Below are 27,060 nucleotides of genomic sequence, written 5' to 3' on the forward strand. Positions count from 1 at the left end.
ATTTACATTTCAATACCTTGTGCAAGTGGAAAAGAGACATGTGGTGAACCTGCACTGTCATGTTGTTGCTATTTAGTATAGTCAATGTAGCGAGAAACCTTGGTTGTTTGGAACGGTTTATAGCGATTTAAAAAAATCGCTATAAGCTGGGAAATAACCAAATTATAAATTATTTTCATTAAATTATCTATAAAATGTAAAATTATTGAGAATTATTTATTATTAATATACTAGCTATACCCAGTGTGCTTTGCTACCCTAGAAGGAATATGTATAAATAAAAATCCCACTTAACGAGTTTGAAGATTCTAACCACAATAGTTTTCCAGATTTATAATACGTTACATATGAGAGAAGCCAAGCAAACTATTGCGAGTTCGCCAGTTTCTATCTATCGCCAATTTCTATCTATCTATAAAAAATTTGAATAATAGAAGAATTTCCAAGATGCACGAAATTTTGTATTTAATTTATATATGTTGTGCCAAGCCACCCATTGAAAGTCCACCCCTTATGCTCTAAATGTTCACATGAATTTCAAAGTTCTTCATGTAAAATTTGAAGATTCTAGCTCTAATAGTTTCTCAGATATACGAATTTTTCTATTTGATTCATGTGGGGGCTTCAAGCTCCCCACATTGAGAATTTTGGAATTTAAATTGAGAAAACTGAAATGAAATTGAGAAAATTTTAAATGAAATTAAGAAAATTTCAAATGAAATTGAGAACCATTTATTTATATAACACATTTTAAAAAACAAATAATAAAGAAACTCCAATGTTAATCCACCGATTGTCGGGGAACAATGGCTGGTTTATCATGAATACTATGTAGGAATACCACTCAAGCGATATGTGTTGGTAGTCTGAATACGTCAAAGTAAAAAAAAAAATATATTAAAATGTGGTCTGAATTTCCTGCTGATTAGGTTAAAAGTTCAGATCCCAGTATAAAGTATAAAAAGTTTCGCAGAATTTTTCGAAATGATTGTCAAAATGTTCAAATTTTAAGCTTTCACGGAACATTCATGTATTGCACTACATACATAAATATGTACATATATATTTATTTGCAAATTAAAAATTAAAATTTTCTGAAAATCATTTGTAATTTTCTCAATTTCATTTGAAAGTTCCCCAAATTCAATTGAAATTTTCTCAATTTCAATTAAAAATTCTCCATTTCAATTGTACTTTTCTAAATTTCAAATGGAAATTCACATTTTCATTTATAATATTCTCAATTTGAAACTGAAAACCTCAAATTCAATTGAAATTTTCTCAATATAAAATGGAAATTCTTCATTTTATTTAGAATTCTCTCATTTTAAATTCTCAATTTAATATAGAATTTTCTCAACATCAACTTAAAATTCTCAATTTTATTTGGATTTTTTCCCAATTTTAAATTAAAATTCTAAATTTGATTCAGAATTTTTTCAATTTCAAATTGAAAATCACAATTTTAATTGGAATTTTCTTAATATGAAATGGAAATTCTCAATTTCATGTGGATTTTTCTCGATTTAATACATAATGTTCTCAATTTCACTTAAAAATGTAGAGTAGACTATAGACTAGACTATATACTAGACTATAGACTAGACTATAGACTAGACTATAGACTAGACTATAGACTAGACTATAGACTAGACTATAGACTAGACTATAGACTAGACTATAAAGTCTATTCACTAGACTATAGAATAGACTATAAACTAGAGGGGCATTTCAAAAATTTTCGAGCAGGTTTTGTACTTTACCCTCTCCGATTTCGATGAAATTCGGTACACACATTCTTCATGTAAATACGGAATTTGAAATTCTCCAAAATTTCTATATCTTATATATTGTTGAGTACTCAATAAGCAATCTTATGTGAAAGAATAAAGAAAATAGAAGGTAAATTTTTTGAGATATCCTTGACTAAAGGATGTTGTTTGATGTCATCATCCTCACATTAAAAATTTATTATTTTAAATAATTAAAATCGGATAAATAATTAAAAAAATATACGTCAATACTTGTTGGAAAAAATTCAAAATCCTACTTTTTTGTTCGAAATTTTTTGAAGTTACCCTATATATAGTATGTTGTTGTCAACCAATTAATAACAAAATAAACAACAAAAATAATAATTAGGCAATTGCTTAAATTTCTATAAAATGACACATCAACTTTGTCTCAGATATCTATTTTATAAAAAACTAGCTTTACCCAATGTGCTTTGCTACCCTAAAAGCAGTATAAATAAAAAACCCACTTAACGATTTTGAAGATTCTAACTGCAATAGTTCTCTAGATTTACAATATGTTACATATTAGAGATGCCAAGCAAATTACTGAAAGTTCGCTAATTTCTATCTATCTATGAAAAATTTGAATAATATAATAGTTTCCAAGATATACGAAATTTTGTATTTAATTCATTTATGTAGTGCCAAGCCCCCAATTGAAAGCTCGCCCGTTATTCTCTAAATGTTCACATGAATGTCAGAGTTTTTTATGTAAAATTTTAAGATTCTAGCTCTAGTAGTTTCCAGATATAAAATTTTTCTATTTAATTCATGTGGGGGCTTCAAGCTCCCCAGATGAAAGTCCGATCTTTTTCCTCCAAAATATTCAGATGATTATTGAAGTAATTTCTGCAAATTTTGAAGAATCTAGTTGTATTAGTTTCTGGAGCTGTCAAGTTCCCCATTGAAAGCCCGCCCGTTATACTCTAATTGTTCAGATTAATGTCAAAGTTCTTCAAGTAAAATTTGAAGGTTCTAGCACTAATAGTTTCTCAGATATACGAATTTTTCTATTTAATTCATATGGGGGCTCCAAGCCCCCCCAGATGGAAGTCCGATCTTTTTCATCCAAAATGTTCAGACGAGTATTTAAATTCTTAGTGCAAAAGTTGAAGAATTTAGTTCTATTAGTTTCCCAGATAAACGAATTTTTGCATTTAATTAATATGGGAGGTGCCGCTCCCCTCATGGGTAGTCCGCCAATTTATTTCCCAAAATGTTAACATGGATGTTAAAGTTATTTGTGCAAAATTTTAAGATTCTAACTGTAATTGTTTCTAAGATAAACGAATTTTTGTTTTTAATTTATATGGGAGGTGCCACGCCCCCTAATGATAGTCCGCCTACTTTTTGTCCTAAATAATCATATTGACACTTAAGTGGCTCCGACAAAATTTGAGGACTCTAACTGTTATATTATCTCAAATATACGGATTTAATATTTTCTAATATGGGCGTGGCACCTCGCCCACTTGAAATTTCAAAATAAAAAGTAGCCTATTACCTATTCCAGACATACAGGAATACGCTGTGAAAATTTCAAGAAAATCGGTTCAGCAGTTTTGTAGTCTATAACGTTCAAACATACAAACAAACACACATTCATTTTTATATATATAGATAAAATAAAACCAGTCATTTTAGCGACTATTTACATTTTTGTATGAGGTGATAACACTCTTTTTAGAAAATAAACAAAGAACAGCAGTTATTTGACGCTGTTTGATCTTACATTTGGTTTGCAAGATCAAATAATTATTTTTTCAAAATGACGTAAATTATTTTATGTTTGGTGTTCACATTGATGAAACAATGAAAAAATATTTATTTGCAAGCAAATCAATTTGTTTTATGAAAATCATCCGCATTACCGTTTGTTATTTTATGTTCAGATTCGACAAACAAAGTTTTTTCAATATTATACACTTTTATTATATAAATTTAATTTTAAACCTAATAAATATAGTTAAAATTAAAACAAATTGGTAAATTGTTTTTTTCTTGCATTAAATTATACGATATACTGTGGCTGTAAAACATGTGTATGTTTGAATCAAATTATTTTTGCACTGTTTGATAAAACAATACCATCAAATATTTGTTCAAGTCTGAACATGAAATTAATATGGCGTTTGTTTGACGCAACTTCAAAAATATTTTATTACAAATATTTGGACCAAATATTTTTCAGGTGTGAACGTAGCTTAAAGCTAGTGTATTCGTATGTTTGGATGTCTGTTGGTTTCATTGCGTTGTGTATTTTGTTTTTGTTTTGTGTGCTTCGTTTCGTATGTTTGGATGTCTGTTGGTTTTAAGGGTGATGGCCATACGTCAACATTTGATCAAAACTTGTTTATGTGTTAGTAATTTATTCCAGCAATCATTGAGGAAGAAGAAGCATAAATTTCATTTTTATTTAAATTTTGCGACAGCAACATCATTTTTTACCGCATAGTGATAAAAAAATGTATGAAAAAATTTTATGCGTTATGTGTCTACACTGTTACACATAAAATATTTACCATTATTATAAATGTAATTTTTGTTATAAAAAACAATTATTTATTTTTTTATTAATGAAAAATTGTTTTATTTAAAAACTGGATATTTTTCTTTGTATATTTCAAGTAAAATTTGGTACTGTACCTGCAAATAAATTCGAATATGATTTTTTTCATCCATATTTCATTTACCTTGCGGCAAAAAATTTGATGTTGTCTCACAAAAACTAAATAAAAATGAATTTATGCTTCTTCTTCAATGTATGCTTCTTCTGCTTCAATTTCAGTTGAAAATCAAAAGTGTTTTGATTTTCATCAAACCAGTGCGTGTGAGTTTTTTTTCACTAACACAATCAAAAAAAATCCTGTGTGTGTAAATTTGTTTGATCATTGCCATCACCCTTTACTGCCTTGTGTATTTAGTGTGTTTATTTTGTTTAGCTATTACTATAATAATGATATTGTCGTGAAAATGAAATAAATTTAAATTTTATAAAATTGATATTTTTTAAATACACTATGGTGAAGGGTATATAAGATTCGGCACAGCCGAATATAGCACTCTTACTTGTTTTTTTGAGTATTTCGTTTCGTATGTTTGGATGGCTGTGTGTTTCATTGCCTTGTGTATATTGTTTTTGTTTCTTGGTGCATTCAATTTCGTATGTTTAGATGGCTGTGTGTTTCATTGACTTGTGTATATTGTTTTCTTGGTGTATTGAATTTCGTATGTTTGGATGTCTGTTCCCTACAAACATTTTCTATTGCGGAAGTTACCCGTATGAAATTTCCAAACGTGCTAAAAGCTCGCCAGCGATGTTGCGGAATATAAGAATTCTTGTCACCTGTCTGGAAGAACTGATGCCGAGCTGGGGAACGTCTAAGAGTAACGTGGAAGATACTTCTGGAAGACCCGCAGAAGAAACTTCTAGATGACTCTTGGAAGTAAGGTATTGCCAAAGATTCTTCTAGATGTAACTAGGAAGTCACTTCTTGAAGTGACTGCTTAGTATCATCTAGAAGTGTTCCTATCTTGTCTTTTAGAAGATGAGTTTTCTCTTCTTCTAGAAGATGAGTTTTATCTTCTTCTAGAAGATGAGTATTCTCTTCTTCTAGAAGATGAGTATTCTCGTCTTCTAGAAGATGAGTTTTCTCTTCTTCTATTTTTATACTCACCAAAATAAAATCTATAAAAATAAATCTAAATAAAATGAAATTTTATAGCTTTTATTGAAATAATTGAAATTAATATAGTAGAAAAAATAATAGATTTAACAACTAATCAAAAAAGTAATATACATATGTACATTAGACCGACTCACAAAAAATGGTGCTTGAGTTACCCACCTCATCATATTCGCTGTTATGTAATATGATGTTACCCAAAATATTTTCGGTTGAGTGTTGTCCATTCGTCTTTGTTATGTTTTCTAATGGTTCCCAAAATATTTCTAGTCTATCGATGGCCGTTCGTGAGCTGAACCGGTTACAAAAAATACCCTTTTTAGTTATTTTTTTTATTATACAGCATTTCTTAAACAATATATACAGTATGTGGTATCATTTGAAAGGCTTTTTGAAGCCAAGTCTAATTTGCAAAATTGTCCATACATTTTATTTTTCTTAGTGAAAAACCTAACAATTTTAAATATTTTGGAATATGACCATTATAAGCAGACGGTTTTTTATGATTAATACATCATTGAACGCTGCTTTAAAGTACCTTTTAAACGATACCCCGTACTGGATATTTTGTTTCAAAACAAACAAAAAATTAAAAAAAAAAATAATTCCAAAATACCTTTTTTTTATTTGGTCCAGCTCACGAACGGTCACCGCTAGACTTAAAATATTTTGGAAATCATCATAAAACAAAGCAAAGTAAATTTTGAGAGGGGTAACAAAAACACGTTTTTGCTTTCCATACAGAGTGAGTCGGTCTAATGTACATATGTATCAAAAATTTATAATTATTATTTCCTTATAATAAGATAATTTTCAGGAAATCTGTATTAATATTCTGTTGACTGGTATACTTCCAAAAATTGTAAAACGTTGGACTCTAAAATATTTTTGTAGGTCTTCATAAATTTTATGATCAATCCATCAAATTGTAAGAGTTATATTTTGGAACTCATTAATCCTTCAACGAAATAAACAAAAATAATGTTATAATTAATATTGAATATACATAATTTTGTATTTGTTGAAATTACCTGTTATACTTTAGGAAGCAATAAAAATAGGATTCTCTTATGATCAATACATTTCCCACCGAAATTTAAACGTTTAGATCCATTTTTTACATTTTCTGCAAATAATCGACATTTTTAATGGAACCGCGTGATGAAATAAGGCATATATAACTTACCAGATCCCTTTTATATACTTTAATTCGGTTAGAAGTATTTTAATAGGAGGTACAATATTAGCTACTACTTTCTAAAAAAAATAAAATAATTTAAAATTAATTAATTTATTTATTTATTGTTTTGAATCATTAAAAACATTACCTTTCAAGAACATTTTTTAAATAACTTGGAATTAAACCGTCTATAAAGATCTGAAATTACTATGTCATGGATTATTGTTAAAATTATTTACAGTCACTAACGATAGAAACACCTTAACGACCCTAAACGGGATACTGCTTTTGACACTAATACTGCAATACTATTTTTTGTTTGCTCTCTTCTAATTAAGGAGTTATACACTTTCAAAAACTTAAGAATATTAATATCATATAAAGGTCATAGAAAGACCTGGTGTTAATAACTAAAAAAGTACCTATAATTAGAATAATTAAATCCAAAGCTATATGAAAATTAATAAAATTGTATTTAAAAAGGTGGTTTTAAAAATATTTGATTTTAATATTAAATATCTTATATGGGCAATTTCGTGTCAAGTGATCCAAGTCAAAAAATAATTTATGTATAAAACAGTAGTATTAATTTGAATATAATGATTCCAGCTAGCGTTTAAATACTTTAAGTAAAATTTTAAAATATTTTTTTTGTTACGATAATGAAATACAAATAAAATTTTAGCTCAAAGTGATCATACGTAATCTAGAAACAGGACCTAAACGCGCAAATAGTTTAAAAAAATCATTTTTTATTAATGGAATGGAAATAATGGAAATAGAAGCCGTTTGGAGTTGTTAACTTATTCCTAAAATAGTATTTTAATGTAAAATATGACAACTTACTTTTTAATTTTATTTATATAATCCTTGAAGTTAATTACTTTTTGGTATATATTTAATAAACTTCACCAATTAACAAAACCAAATGTTTATAAACAGTTGACTTTTAACACAACACTGTCATATTGTTTTTTATTACTTAAGATTCACAATATATTAATTACACTATTTTTCTATGAATATTATTCAATAACTCATTTAAGTTTTACAATGAATAATTAAAACTGAACATGGCTGGACAAAACACAAAACATCACTGAACTTTTTCTGCATTATTTTTATTTTTTTTTCGCGTTCACGCTAAAAAATGGAGTATTTATATTTTTTTGTTTTTGTACTCTTCTTACTATCATCCGGAAGTAACCTAAAAGTATACTTCCAGGCGTCGAAAACTAGAAATCAATGTATTTTGTTTTTGTAAAATGTGTGCTCTCGTCTGACAATCGTACAGAAGTGACTAGAATCCACACTTCCAGATGAATAAAATACAATATTAATGTGAACACTCTTCAAACTGTCTTCCAGAAGTGAAATAAACATACAAATCAAGAAGATACAAATTAGGAAACAATGTATTTTGTTATTATAAAATGTGTGTTCTCACCCAACTCTCATTCAGAAGTCACTAAAACGTATACTTCCAGATGAAAAAAATTCAACAGTCATGGTTTTTTGTTTAAGCAAAATGGATGCACTCTTCTAACTATCATCCGGAAGTAACTTAAAAGTGTATTTCTAGAAGACGAAAATTCGAAATTAATGTATTTTGTTATTGTAAAATGTGCATTCTCGTCTAACAATCGCAATCGTTTTGTCTTCTAAATGTTTGAAGGGTTGGTTTCATTGCGTTGTGTACTTTGTTTTTTTTTGTGTATTTCGTTTCGTATGTTTGGATGTCTGTTGATTTTACTCCCTACAAACATTTTCTATTGCGGAAGTTGCCCGTATGAAACTTCCAAACATGCTAAAAGCTCGCCAGCGATGTTGCGGAAGTATAAGAATTCTTGTCACCAGTCGGGAAGAACTGATGCCGAGCTGGGGAACCTCTAAGAGTAACGAGGAAGATACTTCTGGAAGACCCGCAGAAGAAACTTCTAGATGACTCTTGGAAGTAAGGTATTGCCAAAGACTCTTCTAGATGTAACTAGGAAGTCACTTCTTGATGTGACTACTTTGTATCATCTAGAAGTGTTCCTATCTTATCTTCTACAAGATGATTTTCTCTTCTTCTATTTGTATACTCACCAAAATAAAATCTATAAACACAAATCTAAATAAAATGAAATTTTATAGTTTTTATTGAAATAATTGAAACTAAAATAGTAGAAAAAAAATAATAGATTTAACAACTAATCTAAAAAAAAGTAATATATGTACATTACACCGACTCACAAAAAATGGTGCTTGAGTTACCCACCTCAAAATATTCGCTGTTATGTAATATGATGTAACCGGGTACAAAAAAGTCCCTTTTTAGTTATTTTTTTTAATTATACAGCATTTCTTAAACAATATATACGGTATGTGCCAGCAAAATATTTGCTTACAAATTCACTAGAAAAATCACCAGAACTCATCGAGTAAAGTACTTACAATTCTACTAGAAAAAGTACTTATTTTTGTTTGAGATGTTCCAAAAGTAAGTCAATATTATTTGGTTGGAAATAAGTTGTTTTTTAGTAGAGTTATTTATAGAATATTTATGAAAAAATAAAAATAAAAAGTCGACACAGACTGGGGTTGAACTCAATACCTTCCGTCTACCAGTTGAATGCTACTCTTACTACACCACTGCCTTGTTGTTTTATTGTGCGTCAAATAATAGTTTTCACACACAAATACTATTTTATTTTCTGTTTGTCTAAAAATAGACATTTGATATCGTGTTCACAAAAAAAGGAAGAAAACAGAAAAAGTAACTGTTTTATTTTTGTTTGTTTCTTTATTTTGATTTTTTTAAACTTTACCTACAAAGTAAGTCATTAATGAAGTACTTAATGGTAATCATTGTAAGCAAAGGTTTTGCTGGGTGGTATCATTTGAAAGGTTTTTTGAAGCCAAGTCTAATTTGCAAAATTGTCCATACATTTTATTTTTCTTAGTGAAAAACCTAACAATTTTAAATATTTTGGAATATGACAATTGTAAGCAGACGGTTATTTCTGATTAATACATTATTGGACGCTGCTTTAAAATACGTTTTAAACGATATCCCGTATTGGACATTTTGTTTCAAAACAAACAAAAATTAAAAAAAAAAAAATAATTCCAAAATAGCTTTTTTTAATTTGGTCCAGCTCACGAACGGTCATCGCTAGACTTAAAATATTTTGGGAATCATCATAAAACAAAGCAAGGTAAATTTTGGGAGGGGTAACAAAAACACGTTTTTGCTTTCCATACAAAGTGAGTCGGTAGAATTATTACCTAATAATAAGATTATTTTCAGGAAATCTGAATCAAAAATTGTAAAACGTTATTTTTGTAGTTCTTCATAAATTTTATGATCAATCCATCAAATTGTGAGAGTTATATTTTGGAACGCATTAATCCTTCAACGAAATAAACAAAAATAATGTTATAATTAATATTGAATATACATCCTTTTGTATTTATTGAAATTACCTGTTATACTTTAGGAAGCAATAAAAATAGGATTTATTGCTTCCGATCCATTTTTTACATTTTCTGCAAATAATCGACATTTTTTAATGGAACCGCGTGATGAAATAAGACATATTAACTTACCAGATCCCTTTTTTATATTTTAATTTGGTTGGAAGTATTTTAATAGGGGGTACAATATTAGCTACTGCTTTCTAAAAAAAATAAAATAATTAAAAATTAATTAATTAATTTATTGTTTTGAATCAATAAAAACATTACCTTTCATGAACATTTTTTAAATAACTTGGAATTAAACCGTCTATAAAGATCTGAAATTACTAAGTCATTGATTATTTTTTAAATTATTTACAGTCACTAACGATAGAAACTCCTTAACGACCCTAAACGGGATATTGCTTTTGACACTAATACTGCAATATTATTTTTTATTTGCTCTCTTCTAATTAAGGAGTTATACACTTTCAAAAACTTAAGAATATTAGTAAAGGTCTATACTTAGAATAATTAAATCCAAAGCTATATGAAAATTAATAAAATTGTATTTAAAAAAGGTGGTTTCAAAAATATTTGATTTTAATATCAAATATTTTAAGTCAAAAAATAATTTATGTATAAAACAGTAGTATTAATTTGAATATAATGATTCCAGCTAGCGTTTAAATACTTAAGTAAAATTTTAATGTATTTTTTTTTTTTTTTGTTACGATAATGAAATACAAATAAAATATTAGCTCAAAGTAATCTAGAAACAGGACCTACACGCGCAAATAGTTTAAAAAATATTGAAAGTTAAGATTTAACTCAAATAAATCTAAATAGCAGGGTGCACTTATAAGGTGAAGTCAATTCAACAACTCATTTTTTTTTTTATTTGAGGTAGAGGTCAAAGTACACCATTTAGAGTTGCCACAATCCGAAAAAATATGTACATCTATCTAGGGATTCATTATATTTTTAGGACAAAAAATGAATAAATAAATTTGATATTCATTTTAATCCGTAGTAAATTTATGCGAAATACTCAAAAATTGCACTAACTATTTGTCTTAAATATGCATCTATTTTATCAATTATAGGGAAATTGTTAAAACTCGATTTTATCATAGATATCTTAATTTTTAACAACTTTCCATGATAGTGGTTTAGTCACATTTCTATAAAAATCATTATATATTTCTTATACGACTATAGTAGAGACCTACACGGTATTATAAGTTCCCAATATTGACTGATAAAAAATAATATGTATATAATTTGTATTTTTGCTACTACTTACAATTTTGTAATCTAATACTAATTTTTTGTTATTTTAATTGTTAATTTATTTACTTTTTTAATAAGTAAATAATAAATAAATTCACAAACAACATTTTTATTTTATAAAAGGTTTATAAAACAAAATTTCCATACAAAATACCGTTTATAAAATAAAAATTTTGTTTGTGAATAATTTTTCAATTCATGTATAATTTTTAATAAATTCTATCTTATAATACATATTTACTTTACGTGAAGAGATTTTTGGGCATGTGGGATTGTCTTTTTGTAAGGTAAATTAAAAAAAATATATATTCATCAAATGAAAGCCGAAACGTACTACTTGAAAAAGTCTTTAAATGCTTATAACTCCTAAACCAATTAAGAGAGAGACGAAATTTAATATAAAAACATTTTTAATTAAACATATTAGACTTCGTTTAAAAATAATGGAAATGGAAGCCGTTTAGAGTTGTTAACTTATTCCTAAAATAGTATTTTAATGTAAAATATGACAACTTACTTTTTAATTTTATTTATATAATCCTTGAAGATAATTACTTTGTGGTATATATTTAATAAACCTCACTAATTATCAAAACCTTCTTAAATGTTTATTAACAGTTGACTTTTAATACAACACTGTCATATTGTTTTTTATTACTTAAGATTCTCAATATATTAATTACACTATTTTTCTATGAATATTATGAATATTATTCAATAACTCATTTAAGTTTTACAATGAATAATTAAAACTGAACATGACTGGACAAAACACAAAACATCACTGAACTTAGCAAAATTTCTGCATTATTTATTTTTATTTTTTTTCGCGTTCACGCTAAAAAAATGGAGCATTTATATTTTTTTGTTTTTGTACTCTTCTTACTATCATCCGGAAGTAACCTAAAAGTATACTTCCAGACGGCGAAAACTAGAAATCAATGTATGTATTTTGTTTTTGTGAAATGTGTGCTCTCGTCTGACAATCGTACAGAAGTGACTAGAATCCACACTTCCTGATGAACAAAATACAGCATTAATGTGAACACTCTTCAAACTGTCTGCCAGAAGTGACATAAACATTCAAATCAAGAACATACAAATTAGGAAACAATGTATTTTGTTATTATAAAATGTGTGTTCTCACCCAACTCTCATTCAGAAGTCACTAAAACGTATACTTCCAGATGAAAAAATTCAACAGTCATGGTTTTTTGTTTAAGCAAAATGGATGTACTCTTCTAACTATCATCCGGAAGTAACTTAAAAGTATATTTCTAGAAGACGAAAATTCGAAATTAATGTATTTTGTTTTTGTAAAATGTGCGTTCTCGTCTGACAATCGTCCAGAAGTGTTTCTGACGTGGCGTCGGGGGTGATGCGCAATAGTTTTGTCTTCTAAATGTTTGAGGGGACTGCCTTGTGTATTTTGTTTTTTTGTGTGTTTATTTCGTTTAGCATTGTTGTTGTTCATTATGTTTTGCTATGGCTATAATAATTACATAATCGGGAAAATGAAATAGATTAAAATTTTATAAAATTGATATTTTTATTAAATACACTATGGTGAACGGTATATAAGATTCGGCACAGTCGAATATAGCACTCTTACTTATTAACATTCGAATTTTCGATTAAATTCCGTCACTTTATTTTTACATTTCGACACTAAAGTTACTTTTATTTAAAATTACACATTAAAAATTAAAAACGAAAGTTGTAAAAGAATACATCTTTTATGAAATGCCACTAATTTAAAAAATATAATTTGTTCTTTTTTTACTTCGAAATTAAATGTCACTTTTTCCATGAAAACATTCAATTTGAATGGATAGCCCATCGTTGTATTTGCTTATCCTAGATACAACGTAGTGTTGCATAAGCAAATCTTGTTCGAAAAAATACATTTTCGACATGTTTTAAATCAAATCTAGTACATTAACTAGATTTGTATTTGACAAAAATGTATGGGAAATCAACATGATTTCAACCAGTTTTGCCCAAATCAACAAGATTTGCTCAAATCGCTTCAGTGGAAACATGGCACATTATAGCGAAACAATTCGACACAAACAAGTATTATAGGAACAAAAATCTCTCTCCAAAATTTTATAAGGTTCAGTTCATTGTTGACCATACCCCATATAAATTCCTTTTCAGGAAATTATTTTAACGCTCATAAGAGGCAAAAAATATAAGTATAGTGATGAAAATCATTACAAAAAAGTTTTATAGGATCCAAAATCTCATTACCAAATTTTGTAAAGATGGGTCCATAATACGCTTTCTGCTCCCTTATTTAAAGCCAAAAATTTTATGTCAATCTTTCATAGATATCTGTCATTACCATTTCTAAAACGTGCAAAAATTTTAATTTTTTTGGCACCTTTTTAAACAGCGTGCAAAAAATATAAAAATCTTTAAAAAAGGTTAATGTTTACAAATAGACCAAGTTTTTAGTATTTAACTGTATCCAAACTCTCCACATTATTAATTAATTACTATGTTTTCAATTCCCAAAAAATATGCTTTACTTTGAAAAGCACGAGAATTTCCGAATGTATGATCGTGATTTACATCTTATCTAATGGCACTTCGTAGGAACGCACAAATGATACCCCATCAGGCTGCTTATCGGCTTTACGCCGAATTTTTACCGTCTCAAAAAAATTCGGCTCAACCGTGTTTATTTTACTAATTGTATCAAATATAAGTAGGTTTCGTTGTTTAAATTGAAGGGGTTATTGCAGTAAGCCTCTCACTATCTAAGTTTTAATGAATTTTTGAAATAGTTATCAATTTTCCTTAAGAATAAACATATTTCTTAAATATTACAGTTCCTTATAAAATTTCTCTTCATATTTAGAAAACGATCAATAAAATTTATTGAATGAATTGAGGATGTATTAATTGCGTTTGTATTCCAATTTTATTCAGATATTTTATTTTGTACTGGCATATGGGCATTTCCATGAGAAGGTCTACCAAGACTGAACAAATAAAAAACACTTAAAACTTTAGGTCCATTGCAGGTAATTTAACGAAAATTGATATACGGTTATCTATTATACTAAAGAAGTGTGTTGAAACAAGTCAGAGTGCTATATTCGGCATACCCTACACCTGTAAGCTACTTTTTATGAAAGCCCTTCTAAATATTTTTAGTTACTTAGTTAATAAATTGTTAAAGTTTAAATTGTGCTTCCGTGATGAGGGTGCTATCATTTAGAAATCATATATACCTTTTATAGAGATATGGCCAATCCGAAAAAATTTCGTATGATTTATCGATAAAAAACACACTATGTCGGATTTTATCCGTATATAATTATATTTTAACGAGATATATTGGAAAAAGTGATTTAAGGAAGTGGGGATTATATTTCTTGTATACACAAAATATACTCATGTACATTTTTTATTTATGCGGACTTTTATTCCGATATCTTTATTTATCAATGAAATATGTGATTTTCTGAAGTGGACAGATATGGCCGAAAAAACTTATTTATGTAGCCTATTTTTTAAATATCTTTATTTCTTAATTTGATATTTGCATTTAAGTGATTTTCGGAAGTGGTCCTTATATGGGAGCTGTGGCCAATTATGGACCGATCCGGAAAAAATTTCGCAAGGTGTTTTATATCTACTTATCTTCATTAAATTATGAAATATGTGAGGCTATTAGAACAGATATTGGATAAACATGAACAAATTCACAACTGACTCTTACTATTTTCCAAATTCAAAATTATTTCCAACAAATTGGCCATGAAATTTTGTTTTAAAAATTTTATCAGTAATTTTGAATTTAATATGATTTATAAAATTTCATTTTTGTGTGTGGATAAAATTTTTCTTTTTAATTTGTGTGTTGAAAATTTAAATATAAATATTTTTAATTGTTTGAAATTTCATCGAAAATAGTTTCCAGGAGGAAGTAAACTTACTATATTGTATTACTTATTCCTCGAGAAGATTAGAAGCTTTGAGACTCTCTTTGTTACACCAGGTCCTATGTACTTAAACAGTACAAGGACCTGGATAACTTTAAATGCCTGTCATTATTTCAATTGAAAATCAATATTTTCTCCTTGGAAGACTGTAATAATACGCCAACATCAATAAGAAACCAAATATATTCAAAATTCGAAATATCTAGTTGATATAAATTATCCAGACTTTCATCAAACCAGCACACAGTGGTATAGGAAAAAAAAAGAGGGAAATAATTCGGTAACTTCTAAACGGTTAATCCGATTTTAATGAAATTTGGTATGCACAAAGAGGAGGTGTTGTCGAGTTTAGGTTTTGAATTTGGACCTTATAGGCCAACCAGGGGCCCGGCGGGGGGTCCTCAAATTAGGACACCTCGGCTATGTTAAATTTTTAAAACGATCCTATTTCTTCATTTGAGTTCCGATTTAAAAAAAATTTCGTATATAGAATCTCCTCATCGAGCACTATAAAAAATGTCGTCAGTAAATTATCTCTTATAGTTTAGGAGATATTCGCATTTGAAAATTAAAATTTTAAAATTTTTACCGTCCTTACTTTAGTTTTTTTGATAATAGTGGGTCCAAATATTCCCGATTTTCGCCATTTTTTTTTATTCGCTTAACAACAAGTTTATATATCAAGCAGTGAAAGAATTATGTAAAAATCATGACTAAGTCCAAAGTTATAGGCATTTTAATTTAAAAAATAAAAAAAGGCGATTTTTTGTCATTTTTTTGGGAAAAAGGTATCTTTTTCTTTTTAAGTTATCTAAAAAGTTTCTAAGAAGATGTATATAGAATTTATACTTTTTGGAAAGCTGACTTTACATAAAGTACGATAAATGAAACAAAACCTAAAAATGTTTGATACCGAGGGGACCAGGTCCATCCAAAAAAACCCTATTTTTTATGGAAAATTCAATTTTGAGCAAAAATTCTCAAATCGCATAGTCGATATCAAATTATAGTGACCTGTATTATATGACCCAATATGTTCTTAATCATTTTGTAACGGGTTTCGATAACCCCGCCCCTAGTATGGATATAATAGGCAAAAAACCAAAAAATCCCATTTTTGGGATTTTTTAAAACTTTTTTGGGAATTCCGGGATTTCTAATAAGAAAATTCGAAATTTTTATTTAATTTTGGATTTTGAGTAAAAAAATCTACCTAACTGTAAAATTTCATCAAAAAATATTCATAAATAAAATTTTTATTGCAATTTAAAAAATTTGTATCTTCGCAAAAACTGAATAAAAAACATTTTTAAAATTTTTTTAAAAAAAGTATTCCGCGAAACTAAACATCTTTTAGAAAATTTACCTAGCACTACTTTTCATCCATATATGTAACAAATTTAAGAGTTAACCTTATGAATGAAAACAATAGTGCTATGTAAATTTTCTAAAAGATGTTGAGTTTTCCCTAATTAATTTGTCACTTAAAAAACATTAGGTAGGCATGTTATATATCAATGGAAAGGTAATTTTATCTATTTTTCAAAACTGTATATAATTTTTGCAAATTAAAAAATTCGCGGAATACTTTTTTTAAAAAAAATTAAAAAATGTTTTTTATTCAGTTTTTGCGAAGATACAATTTTTTCAAATTGCAATAAAAATTTTATTTATGAATATTTTTTGATGAAATTTTACAGTTAGGTAGATTTTTTTACTCAAAATCCAAAATTAAATAAAAATTTCGAATTTTCTTATTAGAAATCCCGGAATTCTCAAAAAAGTTTTAAAAAATCCCAAAAATGGGATTTTTTAGTTTTTTGCCTATTATATCCATACCAGGGGCAGGGTTATCGAAACCCGTTACAAAATGATTAAGAACATATTGAGTCATATAAAACAGGTCACTATAATTTGATATCGACTATGCGATTTGAGAATTTTGGCTCAAAATTGAATTTTCCATAAAAAATAGGGTTTTTTTGGATGGACCTGGTCAAACATTTTTAGGTTTTGTTTCATTTATCGTACTTTATGTAAAGTCAGCTTTCCAAAAAGTATAAATTCTATATACATCTTCTTAGAAACTTTTTAGATAACTTAAAAAGAAAAATATACTTTTTTCCCAAAAAAATGACAAAAAATCGCCTTTTTTTTATTTTTTAAATTAAAATGCCTATAACTTGGACTCATGGACTCAGTCATGATTTTTACATAATTCTTTCACTGTTTGGTATATAAACTTGTTGTTAAGCGAATAAAAAAAAATCGGGAATACTTGGACCCGCTATTATCAAAAAAACTAAAGTAAGGACGGTAAAAATTTTAAAATTTTAATTTTCAAATGCGAATATCTCCTAAACTATAAGAGATAATTTACTGCTACGACAAATGAAGAAATAGGATCGTTTTAAAAATTTAACATAGCCGAGGTGTCCTAATTTGAGGACCCCCCGCCGGGCCCCTGGTTGGCCTATAAGGTCCAAATTCAAAACCTAAACTCGACAACACCTCCTCTTTGTGCATACCAAAATCGGATTAACCGTTTAGAAGTTACCGAATTATTTCCCTCTTTTTTTTTCCTAAACCACTGTGCAGCACATTACACCTTAAATTTTGAAATCATAGGGACTTTTGACATTTTTTTTTATAAATTTTGTATCTTTTCTATATTTAAATTATTCTGAAACCATTCTTCGTTTGGTTTATTTCAAATTTTAACAATCAAATCAAAACATCTCTGCTTTTCTGCATAAGGAAATAATTAATATTACTGCCTAAAAATATGCCAGCATAACCGGAATTATATAACATACCCTGAATTGTCGTTTGATTACATAACATAATTTCATTATTTTAACCTGAATTTGACATAAAGTTATAAAGGTTTTTCTGTTAAAATATTGTTTTATATTAACTTTATTTACATTTTTATTTGTTTTGTTATATATTTATGTTAATGACATGATTTGAGCTTTCTGTTAATCCAGTTAATGTTAGAATATTTTATATAAAAAAAACACACAATTTTATACAAAGTTATTGAGTGAAATTTTACATTAAAATTTAATAACAACAGCTCAATATTCCGGAGGACAACAGGCCTGTAAGTCTTCGAGAGATGATAATTTGGTGAGTTTGTATAAATATATATTTTTTTAATGAATTTTCACTCCACATAACACATTTATTGGTAAACATTTTCCATATTTAAATACTAACATAAATTGATATGTTAACAGTGAACATTTATAATGTATGTTAACAACATAGCTTATGTTAGTAACATGTTAACTAAATAATAACTTTTCATTTGCAATTAACATATTTTGTTCAAGTTAGCTTTTATAGAATTTAAAATTTTATGTTATTAACATTTACGTACAGAAAGTAATTGATTTTTTTTTGTAAATTCTGTTAATTGTTAATAACATTTCTTTTCATTGACATTATTTTGAATTTATTCAACTGGTTTATTGTTTTCTGTTAATAACATTATTTACTTTTGATTATTTATAATATTTGAATTTAACATAACGATCTTGAGTGTTTATGTGTATCTTTTATGTTATTAACATGTAATCAAAACGAAAATATTAAGAAATAACATGTAAACAATACAATTTTTACAGTTCTATGTTAAATTAAAATTTAATTTGTTTTATACATACACGATAATAACTACATACTTACGGTTGTATTCATAAAAAGTTAATTTAGGTTTATTAAACATTATTAAGCAAAATCCACGAAAATGGTATTCATAAACGTCAAATAGCTTAAAATACCTTCAATAAACCAATGACAAATAGAAAAAATTTATTGTACGCTCGACCCTACTTTAAGCCAACAATAAGTTGAATTCTTACAAATTTTGTCTCTAATTAATTTATTAATTTTAGATTGAAGACGAAAACTAATCATGTTTTATTCTGAAATGAAATCTAAAAATTGTAATTTTAACGTTTACAAATTTGTAAATAAAATTCCAGATAAATTTTAAAAGTTTCTATTTTGATGAAAAAACTAAAATCTAGATGAATATTTGACAGTATTCCAGTTGGTTAATACTATTTTTGGCAATTTGGAAATGCTCGCCTGTCAATCAAATCATGGCCACAATCATTTTATTTGTCTTTTTCATAGTTTATTCGCTAAATATAAAGCCATGAAGTAATTAAGAGTGTAAATTATATTGATTAGTGTTCTATCAATGCATAATATATTCTCCGGCAATAAAATGTAGTCTTTTATCAAAGAAATTTATCAGTATTTGCAAAAATTTATTAAAAATTGCATAAAAATAAGTAAAAATAACAAAATGTGCATAGTGATGTTTATTTTGTCACAAAATATTCGTTATTCTAATACTTTTAATTATAATTAAAAATATATATGTTATATTCATTCATATGAACTAAATATATATTTATTGTAGCCATGTATACATTTATTTTTCTTAAAAGTTCGTTCTTATTTTCAAAAATGTGTTATAACCAAAAATATAAAATTAAGAAAACCGACTCAACGAATATTTTATCCTAATTGTTCGCAACACTAACACAGAAAATGACAGCCAAATTGTACAGTGCTGCCAAGTTAAACAATAAACAGCACAATAGTTAATGTAGGTTTATTATTTGTTTATGAATACCACAATTTTATTAATGGCTTTTAAGTCTAAAGTGTACTTTAACTATTGTGTGATTTAAATCTAAAATAAGCATTTTTTATGAATACAACTGTTAATGTTTTGTTTAATATTTAATAAGAACATATAATGTTTAATACATTTATTTCGAATTTTGAATATGAGATGATATAACTTTATATGAGAATATGAATTGCTAAATTTTTGAATTTTTAATTTTATGAAAAGTTAAGGTCAGTAGTAGGTACGTGAATTTTGGGCTATCTGGGAACTATTTTAAACATAGATAGCAAGGTTTTGGGTGGGTGAAGAAATTTTAAGAGGGGATAACATCTTAACCAAGCTGCTTCAACCATTTCTTCGGCTTTTAATTTCATTTTGTTTAATATTTTTTGTTTTGGTCGATATTTAAAATAGCTACCTAATTCTTAGATTAATGTGGTGAATCTAAGTCTTTCTGGGAAGGGACACCATCCCAATTTCCCTGAGCACGGCCGGTACATTTAGGTAGCATAGCCCTTTTCAGTTAGAGCCACAGATTTCAGATTCGTTACAAGCTATGCCCATAATTTCGTTAAGTATTTCTACAAAAATCGGTGAATCTATAATCTATGTGATTATTTATAAAGTAAGGCATAAGTAAGTTTTATATAAACGTAAATCCCACCACAAAATTGCATGATGATCGGTTAATATTTAATCCTAGTTCCCATATAACACTACTTTTCTATTTTTATCAATAAATCATGTCCGACTCTATTTTCTTACATCCAAAATTAAAATTATATATAAAAGAATTATCAACATTTTAAGAAGCGTCCAATAAAAACCCACGTCTTCGTAATGATATTAATAGCTTATGTAAAGTTTATAACGCACATTTTCTATACAAATTTCCCAAAATAAATATAGGAGTTAGTCTTTGTTGAATTATGAGATATTTATGGGCCGATTATGTATTGCAACCGAACTTCATTTGCATTTCCAGCTTCAAAACAAGAGAATGATTTTAGTCAAGAAATAGTTCAGGTCAGCCAAAAACTTATTGGACAAAGATTATTATTGAATAATAAAAATTATTATTTTTAAATTTCCAAGCCATCGCTTAAAAACGTCCAGTGTCATTTTGTCAACGAAAATGAAGTGGCAACCGAGATACATAATCGAGCCATTAATTGTATGTTACATTAAAAGTAAACAATTGTAAAGTCAAAATGAATAAGTATTTTTACTGGAAATTAAAAAAATTAAAGTGAAAAGTTCTTATTCCAGTACTATCCCAGTAAAAAATTTTTAGACTTTAGGAAGCTAAAAAGGGACCTAACTGCATCTGTATTCGCTTACTATTAAGTCTTACTGAGAAGCAGGAAATAAGGGAATACCAATTATAGGAGTAATTTTATATTGTAAGCTGAAAAACATAAAAGCCCTTACAGAGAAGCAGGTTGTAAGTGAAGTATTTAAATAATATTTAAGCTTACTCTGGTCCCTTTCAAGGAAGCAGCTTGTATTGCAAAGACTATTGAAATCGGCAGTTTCTGACAAAAAAACACATTTTAAATTACATAATATAAAATGTTTAGTCATCGAGTTGCTTTTGTGCAGATAAGACGTGAATAAAAGTGTAAAAAAATTCTTAGAAAATATAAAAAGATTTTATTATAAATATAAATCTATAAAGTGATTTTAATTAATTAATAAATTTTCAATGTAAGAAATATCTTTTGTAAAATTTATTAAAGTGTGTATTTATTATAGAGTATGAACAGAATTTACATAATTTTTTGTACGAAATATTTTCAATTATTTGCTTTTGGTTTTTCTTGTTTCAGTTTTTTAATACTTCTGCTTTTGTCCATGTACAGTTTGTGTTGTTTTATGTTTTGATTTGTAGAAAAGTTAACGGCGTTTTGTGTTTTGTTTTTTCTTTTTGAAATAGTTAGTTCTGTTGTTGTTAAATAATATGCCGAAAGTGGTTGGAAAAAGACAATTTAATAAATTAAAAAGAAAAGAGGTAAATAAAAATTCATTTAATCTCTTGAAGGCAACAGAAAATAGTCCCGAAGAAATTCCAAATATCGAAATTGTTTCTAATTTTGAGAATTCAGAAGCAGATGTAATAGCTGATGATAAAAACGGGGCATTAAGAGAAAATATAAGGGAATGGTATATAAAATATCGCCCATCTGTGGCAAGTACATCAGCCATATTTTAAATAGTGTACATTCAGAAATACCATTGAGTGTAGAACAATGGCGGCCAAACATGCCCTGCGGGCATTGTGTTATTCTCACTTATACACACGCAATACAAATATTCTCAGCAACAAAAACTATACACAAAACAAAAACAATTTAATTTAGTTGCTCTCTTTATGAAATGATACACAGTGAATATTTTCAAAAGCCAATACAAATGATTGTATGAATATTTTTTATAGAAAGATTTTTTTGACATATAATTATTTTACTTACATATGTTTGTATTTTCATTTGTTCAAGCAATTAATCGCCTAAATGGTATCGATTAAACGATCGACGGTTAATCATTAGAATACCTAATAGATACATTTAACAATACATACAACAACAACTATATCTATTAATACCTTCATACATACATACATACATACATACATACATACATTACATACATACATACATAACATACATACATACATACATACATAGACATACATCATACATCTACATACATACATACAGACATACTACATACATCATACATACTACATACATACCTACATACAACATAACTACATACATACATACATACATACAATACATACATACATACATGCATAATACATGACAGACATACATGCATACATACATTACATACATACATTACTACATACATACATACATACATACATACAGACATACTACATAACATACTACATACATACATACATACATACATACATACATACATACATACATACATACATACATACATACATACATACATACATACATACATACATACATACATACATACATACATACATACATACATACATACATACATACATACATACATACATACATACATACATACATACAATACATACATACATACATACATACATACATACATACATACATACATACATACATACATACATACATACATACTACATACATACATACATACATACATACATACATACATACATACATACATACATACATACATACATACATACATACATACATACATACATACATACATACATACATACATACATACATACATACATACATACATACATACATACATACATACATACATACATACATACATACATACATACTACATACATACATACATACATACATACATACATACATACATACATACACATACATACATACATACATACATACATACATACATACATACATACATACATAACATACATACATACATACATACAGTAGAAGCAGCTAGAAGAGCCCTAGCGATGAACAAAATTAAAATCGGTTGGTCGGTATGTCGCATACGAGAGCCAATAACCATTACCAAATGCTACAAGTGCCTAGAGTATGGTCATATCTCTAAATTCTGCCAATCGGAGATAGATAGGTCAAATATGTGTATAAAGTGCGGCGTGGAAAGCCACATCGCAAAGAATTGCAAAAACGAGCCATGTTGCATACTTTGCCAGTCCAGAGGGTCCGAAGATGTTAAACACGCAGCAGGTAGCTACAGGTGCCCGGTCTTCAAGAAAGCGATAACCGAAAGATTTAAATGAAGTTCATTCAACTCAATATAAACCACTGTATGGTAGCCCAGGAGCTCTTACAGCAGACTATACTGGAATTAAAGATAGACGTAGCATTAATATCAGGTTGTAAGTGAAGTATTTAAATAATATTTAAGCTTACTCTGGTCCCTTTCAAGGAAGCAGCTTGTATTGCAAAGACTATTGAAATCGGCAGTTTCTGACAAAAAAACACATTTTAAATTACATAATATAAAATGTTTAGTCATCGAGTTGCTTTTGTGCAGATAAGACGTGAATAAAAGTGTAAAAAAATTCTTAGAAAATATAAAAAGATTTTATTATAAATATAAATCTATAAAGTGATTTTAATTAATTAATAAATTTTCAATGTAAGAAATATCTTTTTTAAAATTTATTAAAGTGTGTATTTATTATAGAGTATGAACAGAATTTACATAATTTTTTGTACGAAATATTTTCAATTATTTGCTTTTGGTTTTTCTTGTTTCAGTTTTTTAATACTTCTGCTTTTGTCCATGTACAGTTTGTGTTGTTTTATGTTTTGATTTGTAGAAAAGTTAACGGCGTTTTGTGTTTTGTTTTTTCTTTTTGAAATAGTTAGTTCTGTTGTTGTTAAATAATATGCCGAAAGTGGTTGGAAAAAGACAATTTAATAAATTAAAAAGAAAAGAGGTAAATAAAAATTCATTTAATCTCTTGAAGGCAACAGAAAATAGTCCCGAAGAAATTCCAAATATCGAAATTGTTTCTAATTTTGAGAATTCAGAAGCAGATGTAATAGCTGATGATAAAAACGGGGCATTAAGAGAAAATATAAGGGAATGGTATATAAAATATCGCCCATCTGTGGCAAGTACATCAGCCATATTTTAAATAGTGTACATTCAGAAATACCATTGAGTGTAGAACAATGGCGGCCAAACATGCCCTGCGGGCATTGTGTTATTCTCACTTATACACACGCAATACAAATATTCTCAGCAACAAAAACTATACACAAAACAAAAACAATTTAATTTAGTTGCTCTCTTTATGAAATGATACACAGTGAATATTTTCAAAAGCCAATACAAATGATTGTATGAATATTTTTTATAGAAAGATTTTTTTGACATATAATTATTTTAATTACATATGTTTGTATTTTCATTTGTTCAAGCAATTAATCGCCTAAATTGTATCGATTAAACGATCGACGGTTAATCATTAGAATACCTAATAGATACATTTAACAATACATACAACAACAACTATATCTATTAATACCTTCATACATACATACATACATACATACATACATACATACATACATACATACATACATACATACATACATACATACATACATACATACATACATACATACATACATACATACATACATACATACATAAATACATGCATACATACATACATACATACATACATACATACATACATACATACATACATACATACATACATACATACATACATACATACATACATACATACATACATACATACATACATACATACATACATACATACATACATACATACATACATACATGCATACATACATACATGCATACATACATACATACGTACATACATACATACATACATACATACATACATACATACATACATACATACATACATACATACATACATACATACATACATACATACATACATACATACATACATACATACATACATACATACATACATACATACATACATACATACATACATACATACATACATACATACATACATACATACATACATACATACATACATACATACATACATACATACATACATACATACATACAGTAGAAGCAGCTAGAAGAGCCCTAGCGATGAACAAAATTAAAATCGGTTGGTCGGTATGTCGCATACGAGAGCCAATAACCATTACCAAATGCTACAAGTGCCTAGAGTATGGTCATATCTCTAAATTCTGCCAATCGGAGATAGATAGGTCAAATATGTGTATAAAGTGCGGCGTGGAAAGCCACATCGCAAAGGATTGCAAAAACGAACCATGTTAAACACGCAGCAGGTAGCTACAGGTGCCCGGTCTTCAAGAAAGCGATAACCGAAAGATTTAAATGAAGTTCATTCAACTCAATATAAACCACTGTATGGTAGCCCAGGAGCTCTTACAGCAGACTATACTGGAATTAAAGATAGACGTAGCATTAATATCTGAACAATATAAAAACCTCGACAGAAACATTTGGGAAAGCGAATTGACCGGTAAAGCGGCGGTATGGGCCTGCGGAAATAAATCAATTGAAAATGGAATGAAACATCCACAATTGGGTTATGTTAGGGATAAAATAGGAGGTATTTTTATATACAGCTGCTATATTGCACCTAGTGCACCAATTGACGAATTTGAGAGAGTTATAGATAATCTAGTTAATGACGCCTTCCAGCATAACCCAATCATCATAGGTGGAGACTTTAACGCTTGGGCAGTAGACTGGGGTAGCCAAAGAACGAATGAAAGGGGAAGTATACTCCTCGACGCATTCTCAAGACTCGATGTAGTACTTGCAAATAAAGGAGAAGCCCATACGTTTAGAAGGGCAGGGTACGGTTCAGTTGTGGACATAACATTTGTTAGCAGTAAACTAGCAAAAAACATGTCTTGGGAAGTGAGTGAACATTACACCCATAGCGATCATCAGGCAATTATATTCACTATAAACCTCGATATACCTAGAAGAATAACCCCAAATAAACCCAAATATAAGGGCTGGGCGAAAGAGAAACTTGACGTAAATACCTTCATGGAGGAATTCTTACATCAACACATTGAAGCTGGAACGGCGATTGAAACGGCGTCGCAAATCACAGAAGCACTAAAAACGGCCTGCGATGCTTCCATGCCAAGGAAAAGATCCAGCCAAAGAAGGAAGGAGAATTACTGGTGGAACGAAACTATAGCGAGACTAAGGAAAGTATGCTTAAAAGCTAGGCGTACTTATCAAAGAAGTAGGGGAAGGCAAGACTTTCTGACAAACCAAAAAGCTTATCAGCAAGCTAGACAATGCCTGCGAAAAGAAATACGCAACAGTAAATCCGAGAGCTTTAGAAAACTCTATGACGAAGCTGACTCAAATCCATGGGGTAATGCATACCAAATAGTAACGGCGAAACTGAAGGGGAAAAAGTCAACTCAAATCACGTGTCCTACCCTCATAATGGAAATAGTCAAAGTGCTATTCCCAGAAGGCGAAACTTACGTAGATGACGAAACACAAGCATCTCAGGACGAGCCAGATGTCA

At 28.3% G+C, this 27,060-nt stretch overlaps 1 protein-coding gene across 1 annotated transcript in view; it reads left to right on the forward strand.

The window, feature by feature from the left end:
- The window catches only part of LOC119616243 (ionotropic receptor 75a), a 468,776-nt gene that overhangs the window by 330,020 nt on the left and 111,696 nt on the right, over positions 1-27,060 (forward strand). The gene's annotated exons all lie outside the window — the stretch shown is intronic.

This window comes from Lucilia sericata, unplaced genomic scaffold, assembly GCF_015586225.1.
Source record: "Lucilia sericata isolate MDLA Ls3-8-SP2 unplaced genomic scaffold, ASM1558622v1 Contig000063F_arrow, whole genome shotgun sequence".
In the NCBI taxonomy this organism is placed as follows: Eukaryota; Metazoa; Arthropoda; class Insecta; order Diptera; family Calliphoridae; genus Lucilia; species Lucilia sericata.